Source organism: Salvelinus sp. IW2-2015, unplaced genomic scaffold (genome assembly GCF_002910315.2).
Source record: "Salvelinus sp. IW2-2015 unplaced genomic scaffold, ASM291031v2 Un_scaffold3384, whole genome shotgun sequence".
Classification (NCBI taxonomy): domain Eukaryota; kingdom Metazoa; phylum Chordata; class Actinopteri; order Salmoniformes; family Salmonidae; genus Salvelinus; species Salvelinus sp. IW2-2015.
Genome location: NW_019944666.1, coordinates 96129 through 105382, shown reverse-complemented (window position 1 = coordinate 105382; position 9254 = coordinate 96129).

Here is a 9254-nt window from a genome sequence, read left to right as displayed (position 1 = left end):
CTCATCACTAGGTAGATCAACACTCCTACACTGAGACACTATGAAATACTGGCCCTGATGTAACAACCAAAACACAGCTAAAAACATAACAAAAAGTAAATGATACATATATCATATATGACTTATGACTAAAACAAATAACCAAAAACTACATTTCAAGATATCAAGAGTACTTACAGACTGAGGAGAAGGTCTTGTACAGTGAGTCAACTGACTGGTAGTGAGTGGGAACTGCTAGTAAGTGTGTGTTCTGTGGTTGATACATATTTATAGTAGTCAGAACAGAAGTAGCTGATACAGAAACTGTCCCTTCCTTCCTCTTTAAGACATTAACATGCATTAGGACCAGAACAGCATGTCAGAGAAGGGAGGTTACTGTATTAAAATGGGTCCTACTTTTCTAAAATGGACACAATGTCCCCCATTTCCACTTTTATTTAAATACAAACCATGTTAACATTAGTTGACTATTCTATGTGGAATGGTTTATAATATCTTAGAATGTTATTCCTTGTCCTCTGAGTTCTACATGAACAGGTCAAAGTACCATTTACATTTGTAGTTCCATGATGTCATTCATTCTATTCTACAAACCCATTCAATTTACACTCCTCATCAGCTGCATCAAAGTGGACTGAAGGTTCCAGTGTTCTAGACTAGAGTTCTCCCTACTGGCATCTCAACATTACTGCAGTGTTCTAGACTAGAGTTATCCCTTCTGACATCTCAACATTACTGCACCATCCTAATAATAATGTCCTCATTAATGATGGGCTAATAATTGGGTAATTGTGTTATTGTGTTTAGGTCATTGTTTTATGAATGACAAAGTGTGCTTGTTTGGGTGACAACCTTACTAGTGTTATGGAAGAATGAGTTGATTTGAAACAGTATGAAGTGTTTGGTAGTTTTAGTGCATTTTGGATGTGAAATTAACTGCTGTGCCAAGCTGAAGTTGGTTAGGAGAACTTGTGAAGACTTTTGAAAAGTGACCTAAGTATTGAGCAGTGGGTCCTAGCGATTGTATAAAAACTGTAACTGCAAAATTGGATTTGTAACATATCAACTTCCACTAGAAGGTCAGTAGAGAGGATAACTCACTCTGTCCCTCATTACAGGAGATCCACAGGAGGAAGTGATGCCACAGCAGACCACACATGTGATTCTATCAGTCACACTCCCACTTCACACCTGATTACATTAATTTACTGTGTCAAGACAGTATCTTCATACTATTTTAACCGTTACCTGGACACCACTCTCTCTCTCTCTACAGAAGTGTCCATCCTGACCCTAACATTGACACATACACAGGTCTAACATAAGGACCATGTCCCCTGACTACGACACTCTGGCAGTAAGTCTCATAATGAATTAATGTATTGTGGCAGTGGTGAGGTGTTTGTGTTTTATACAGTACCTGCATGTGTTTAGAGAACATTATACAGGAGTGGGTCTCAAAAACCTCATGCATTTACCTTCCCTCTCTGCCTCTCTCTCTCTCTCTCCCTCCCTTGCTAACTCTCTGCCTATCTCTCTCTCTCTCTCTCCACAAAGTGTCCATCCTGACCCTTCCAGTGACCCTAACAGTGACACATACACACCTCTGAACATGAAGACCTGGTCACCAAGATATGACACCCTGCAGTGAGTTGTGTGTGTGTGTGTGTGTGTGTGTGTGTGTGTGTGTGTGTGTGTGTTGTGTGGTGTGTGGTGGGGGGGGGCTGAGTGTCCATAAAAAAGTACGTAAAGTGCTCATCACTGTGTCTTCTTTCAGAATGTGAGGGACTCCCCTGTGACACAGCCCCTCAGATAGATGCTGAGCCCTCCGATTACAGAACTGGAGAGAACCACCACAGAACCTGGACTGAAGGGAACCACCACAGAACCTGGACTAAAGAGAGCCACCGACAGAACCTGGACTGAAGAGAGCCACCACAGAACATGGACTGAAGAGAGCCACTGCAGAACATGGACTGAAGAGAGCCACCGCAGAACATGGACTGAAGAGAGCCACCACAGAACATGGACTGAAGAGAGCCACCGCAGAACATGGACTGAAGAGAGCCACCACAGAACCTGGACTAAAGAGAGCACACCACAGAACATGACTGAAGAGAGCCACCGCAGGAACCTGGACTGAAGAGAGCCACCACAGAACCTGACTAAAGAGAGCCACCACAGAACCTGGACTAAAGAGAGCCACCACAGAACCTGGACTGAAGAAGCCACCGCAGAACCTGGACTAAAGCGACGCATCACAGAACCTGGACTGTAGATCTTCAGCACCAAACCAAAGAAAGGCATTTACATCTCTATTATCCTGCTGTCATATGTAGAAGTGTGAGGACAGACGCCGAGAGACGAGAAGAAAATACAGGGAGTGAACATTTAATAAATAACAGACATGAAACAAAACACGGACAGCGTCTGGACAAGGGAAACGAAACAAAATCAATTCTGTCACTTGATCAAACTGAGGAGAATAGACAATATAGGGAGGCAATCAATCAAGTGATGAGTCCAAGTGAGTCCAATGAAGCGCTGATGCTCGTAACGATGGTGACAGCTGTGTGTAATGATGGGCGCCAGGGAGTGGGAACAGGAGCAGGCATGAGCCGTGTGGCTCAGTTGGTAGAGCATGGCGCTTGCAACGCCAGGGTTGTCGTTGAGACTGGACATTGGCGAGTAGTATGCTCGGGAGCGGTGCGCGATGTGCCCGTCTCCGGAGCCTGACCAGAAGACCGCTCCGTCTGCCCCTTTTACGGGGTCGTTGTTTTGGTTCGCTGGCTGGGATCCAATCCATTGTCCTGGGTGGTGGGCAAAACAGAGGATCCGCTTCGGGAAAGTCGTATTCCTGGTCGTAATGATGGTGAGTTGACGTTGCTCTTATATCCAGTAGTTCCTCCCGACTGTATGTAATAAAACCTAAGATTACCTGGGGTACCAATGTAAGAATAACACGTAAAAAAACAAAATACTGCATAGTTTCCTAGGAACGGGAAGCGAGGCGGCCATCTCTGAGGACAGGTCAAAGTAAAATAGACAATATGGTCTGGACAACCAGGCTAGTCAGTGCTGTCCAGGAGATTCATCCTGTGGGCTAAATTCTCATGATCAGTGGTTTCAAGTTTGTTCCCTTCAATTTTTTACTAAGCTGATCATAGCGAAAATAAAATATTTCTGCATTTGCCGCTGTGTAAACACAGTGCAAATAGGCTCAGGAGAACTCCTGATAAAGTTGGGTAGCTGATTTTCAGAGCTTAATTAGCCAAATTGATTAGTCACTGGAATCAGGACTAATTAAGTTGATGCAACGGCCTGTTTTACAAACGGTGGACCTACCAAACAGATGGTCATTCATAAAATTCCATTGTGGGCCGACATGGTAGAAAACACCCCCATAAGCACAGGCCGACGTCTTTTGGACATCTTTTTTGGTCATGTCCGAACTGGCAGTCTTCTTTGGTGTTTTACAAATGGTAGGCCAACAACATAGATGAGCATTCCTAAATTTCAATTTCAGACAACACTGTAGGCTATACCTCATTAAGCACCGTCCTACACTGACACCTGTTGGATGTTTCTTTTTGGTCCTGTCTGGACTGAATGTTTTTTGGTGCATTCCGGACCAAATCTGAACCAATCATAGACTTCGGTGTTTGGCAAACTTTCATTTGGCCCAAACACAGACGTACATGGATCACGTCTTTTCATCTTTCATTCAGAACCTAAAGTGACCCTAACTTCAACATCTGGAAAAACAAGTATTTTAAAACCACGACCTAGAGAGGTAACACCGGCGATCGACTTAACACTTTACAACTAAGCACGCTGAAAATAAACAAGCCTTCTGCAGAGTTTTGCACACTGTGCACCAGCCAACAGCTCCACACAGAGAGACAGAAGAGCTTTATTTCCTCCTTCCTGACTGTTGATGTGCTCTTAAAGTGGCAGCGCACAGTGAAGGCTCTGTGCAGAATACACCACAACATTAAACTATATATAGATAACAGGCTACATTAGAATATATATGGATAACAGGCTACATTAGACTATATATGGATAACAGGCTACATTAGACTATATATGGATAACAGGCCTACATTAGACTATATATGGATAACAGGCTACATTAAACTATATATGGATAACAGGCTACATTAGACTATATATGGATAACAGGCTACATTAGACTATATATGGATAACAGGCTACATTAGACTATATATGGATAACAGGCTACATTAGACTATATATGGATAACAGGCTACATTAGACTATATATGGATAACAGGCTACATTTAGACTATATATGGATAACTGGCTACATTAGACTATATATGGATAACAGGCTACATTAGACCTAATATGGAATACAGGCTACATTAGACTATATATAGATAACATGCTACATTAAACTATATATGGATAACAGGCTACATGATACTATATATGAATAACAGGCTACATTAGACTATATATGGATAACAGGCTACATTAAACTATATTTGGACAATATGCTACATTAGACTATATATGGATAACAGGCTACATTAGACTATATATAGATAACAGGCTACATTATACTATATATGGATAACAGGCTACATTAGACTATATATAGATAACAGGCTACATTAAACTATATATGGATAACAGGCTACATTATACTATATATGGATAACAGGCTAAATTAGACTATATAATGGATAACAGGCTACATTATACTATATATGGACAATATGCTACATTAGACTATATATAGATAACAGGCTACATCGTATTACTATATATGGATAACAGACTACATTAGACTATATATGGATAACAGGCTACATTAGACTATATATAGATAACAGGCTACATTAGACTATATATGGACAATATGCATGTGTCTTAAATTAAGAGGAAGGACAGTTCTGATTCAGCTACTTGTGTTCTGACTGCTTTTATAATGTGTCAACCACAAACTTACTTCTTGTTTTCACTCACTACCAGTCATTTGACTTATTGTACAAGACCTCTCCCGTTCACTTCACTCTGTAAGTACACTTGCCACTATCTTGAAATATTGTTTTTGGTTGTTTGTTTTTTAGTCACAAGTCATATACTTGTAGGTACGACTTACTGTATCCCTTTACTTTTTGTTTAATTTGTACCTGTTTTTTTTACCTGTTACATCAGGGTCTGTATTCATAAAGAGTCTCAGAATAAGAGCGCTGATCAGTTGTGGGAAAAGTCCTCAATTGTCATACTTGAGCAAAAGTAGATACCGTTTAAGTCGGAAGTTTACATAGTTTACATACTTAGGTTGAAGTCAATAAAACTCATTTTTCAACCGCTCCACAAATGTATTGTTATAACAAACTGTAGTTTCGGTTAGTTCCTCTACTTTGTGCATGACACAAGTAATGTTTCCAACAATTGATAACAGACAGATTATTTCACTTATAATTCACTGTATCACAATTCCAGAGGGTCAGAAGTTTACATACGCTAAGTTGACTGTACCTTTAAACAGCTTGGAAAATTCCAGAAAATGATGTCATGGCATTAGAAGCTTCTGATAGGCTAATTGACATAATTTGAGTCAATTGGAGGTGTACCTGCGGATGTATTTTGTTGGGGTTCATTCCATTGTTCCTGGTCAGTAATTGGCTCATTGGTGAAATTAGCATTATGACAATATCTTTAAATCATTAATTCATATATTATTGCAATTGCAGACAGAAGTTGACAATCAGGAACATAGCACGCATGTTTCCGAATAAGTTCTGCCCCATAGTAAAAGTCCCAAGTGGTTTTATTAAACCGAATTCCAGCCTTAGTGATGTCCCTGCCTACGTCATTACTTTCTACTCCTGAGACCAAGCCCATGCATCCACAGCTACACAAACATAGATTTTCAGTGTTATCTAAAAGCTAGGCAATAAATGTTCACTTCCCAAAGTTGATTGATGGTGGAATGTCTGACTAGTCTCTTATCTCCCCCACTCCCTTGCAAAGCACCTTCCTCACGTCACACATTTCTCAGAGGGGCCTCTTTATAAGAAAGAGAGAGAGAACTAAAAAACAATTGTGGAACAATACTAAACCTATACAATGCATGTATATTGTTAATCTGTACTCTAGGACCCCATAAATGTAAGGAGGGAGGGGTCTTATAACCCCTCTCCTTCTATTAATACAACATAAGCATAATCAATTATTCTAATACATCAAATATTTGTACAGCCTCAATCAAAGGTGAACCTTTATCAATTGCAAGGCCTACCTTCAAACTCAGTGCCTCTTTGCTTGACATCATGGGAAAATAAAAATAAATCAGCCAAGACCTCCAGAAAAACAATTGTAGACCTCCACAAGTCTGGTTCATCCTTGGCAGCAATTTCCAAACGTCTGAAGGTACCACATTCATCTGTACAAACAATAGTACGCAAGTATAAATACCATGGGTCCACGCAGCCATCATACCGCTCAGGAAGGAGACGCATTCTGTCTCCTAGAGATGAACGTACTTTGGTGTGAAAAGTGCAGATCAATCCCAGAACAACAGCAAAGGACCTTGTGAAGATGCTGGAGGAAACAGTTACGAAAGTATCTAGATCCACAGTAAAACGAGTCTTATGTCAACATAACCTGAAAGGCTGCTCAGCAAGGAAGAAGCCACTGCTCCAAAACCGCCATAAAAAAGCCAGACTACGGTTTGCAACTGCACATCGGATGACAAAGATGCGTACTTTTTGGAGACATCCATTCTACCACCCCATGGTCATGATGAAAAAAATATAACTGTTTGGCCATATATGACCATCCGCTCTATGCTTCTCGGAGGAAAAAGGGGGAGGCTTGCAAAGCCTTTAAGATCACCATCCAACCGTGAAGCACGGGGTCGGCAGCATCATGTTGTGAGGTGCTTCTGATAGCCCAGGTAGGGACTGGGTGCAACTTTCACAATAAATAGACGGCATCAATGACTACGCGCGCTGCCTACAGTGGATATAGTGAAACACATCTCAAGACATCAGTCAGGAAAGTTAAAACTTGGTGGCAAAATGGGTCTTCAAATGGACAATGACCCAAGCAATTACTTTCCAAAGTTGTGGCATAAATGGCTTTATAGGAACAACAAAGTCAAAGGTATTGGAGTGGCCATCACAAAGCCCTGACCTCAATCCTATAGAACATTTGTGGGCAGAGACTGAAAAAGCGTGTGCGAGCAAGGAGGTTCCTTATCATAACTGATCTTCTATGTTTACGACCAGGCATCTGTCGGAGCGAATGGGCCCAAATTCCACGGCCCAACTTATTGGATGTGATGCTTGCATGCGAAGGCCTAACCCGAAACGGATTTGACCCAAGTTAACAATTTAACACAGGGCTAGTGCTCACCCAATATCTCAATAATGAGTGTATAGTACCACTTCTGACCGACACCTGAGGAAAATGTGATGAAAGAAAGAAATAAGACTGAAATAATCATTCCCTCTCTTACATACTTACTGGAACCAAGTTTCACATTCTTAAAAATAAAGTGGATTGATCCTAACTAGACCTACAGACAGATCATTTTTACTTGATTACAATGTCAGGAATTGTGAAAAAACTGAAGTTTTAAATGTAGTTGGCTAAAGCGTGCATATGTGATAACGCATCTTCGTCTCGGAGAAAGAAGAGGTAGGAACCCAAAGATGCTAGCGTGGTAATGTGTTCAAGATGAAACTTTAATAAGAACAAAAACTGAAAACTGAAATAACAAAACAAATACATCATGGAACGCGAGACGAAACCGAAACAGTATCCGGAGTGAACACCACCAGACCACCGTGAAGACAACCATCCACAAAACCCAGCCGTGAAAAAAGAGCTACCTAAGTATTGATTCTCTCAAATCAGAGACAACTTAACCGACAACGATGCATCTGATATGAGAATCAATACAGGGCCATCGACCATTATAACAGTCCTGATCCTAGACCCCAGTCAGAACAGTTATAACCAGTACTGATCCTAGACCCCAGTCAGCAGTTATCAACAGTCTGATCCTAGCCCCAGTCACAGTTATAACAGTCCCTGGATCCTAGACCCAGTCACTCAGTTAAACAGTCTGATCTCTAGACTCAGGTGACCCAGTTATACAGTCTGATTCCATGACCCGGTCCACCAGTTATAACAGCCGCCTGATCTAGACCCAGTCACCAGTTATAAAGTCTGATCCAGACCCAGTCACAGTAAAACAGTCTGGATCCCTGAGAACCCCAGTCGCAGCATTATAACAGATCCTGATCCTAGAGCCCCAAGTCACCAGTTATATACAGCTGATCCTAGACCCAGTCACCAAGTTCATAACAGTCTGATCCTAGACTCAGTCACCATTTATAACAGTCTGATCCTAGAACCGGTCACCAGTTATGAACAGCCTGATCCTAACGCACCCCCCGCTCCCACCAAGTTATAACCGTCTGACTCCCTCACCCAGTAGCAAGTTTCATCAACACGCTCTGACCTACTCACGACCCAATCACAGTTATAACAGCCTTCCCTAACGACCAGATCACAGTCATAACAGTTGAATCCTTAGACCCAGTGGGCCGCTTTATAACCAGTCTATCCATAGACACCAGTCACAGAATTAATAACAGTCTGATTCCTTAGACCCAGTCAGCAGTTATAACAGTCTGGATCCTAGATCCATCACCAGTTATAATCAGTCTGATCTAGACCGTAGTCACCAGTTTAACAAGCCTGATCTCATGTACTTCCCAGTTCACGCAGTTATATACAAGACCTGACCTAGACCCAGTCACTAGTTATAACAGTCTGATCCTAGCCCAGTCACACCTTATCACACAGTCTGATCCATAGACCCAGTCACCAGTTATAACACAGCATGATGCCTAGACCCAGCACCAACGTTATAACAGTCTGATCCTAGAAGCACCAGTCACAAAGTGTAAACAGTCTGATCCTAGCACCCAGTCCCACACCTAGTTAATAAATCTGATCTAAGACACAGTCCACAGTTCAGTTATTAACATGTCCTGACTAACCCAGTCAGCAGTGAGGATGCAGGGAACTACTCCTGTGCTGTAAAAGGCTTTTGAGAGAATTCCTCTCTCAGGAAGAGACGTCTCACTTGTCGAATGTGAGTACCATGGTGGTGTTGATATGTGCTACAGTGAAAGTATTGATATGCATCTCTATAATTCCCGATGGTTCTCATGGTCAGTGTAATTACTATATCTATTTGA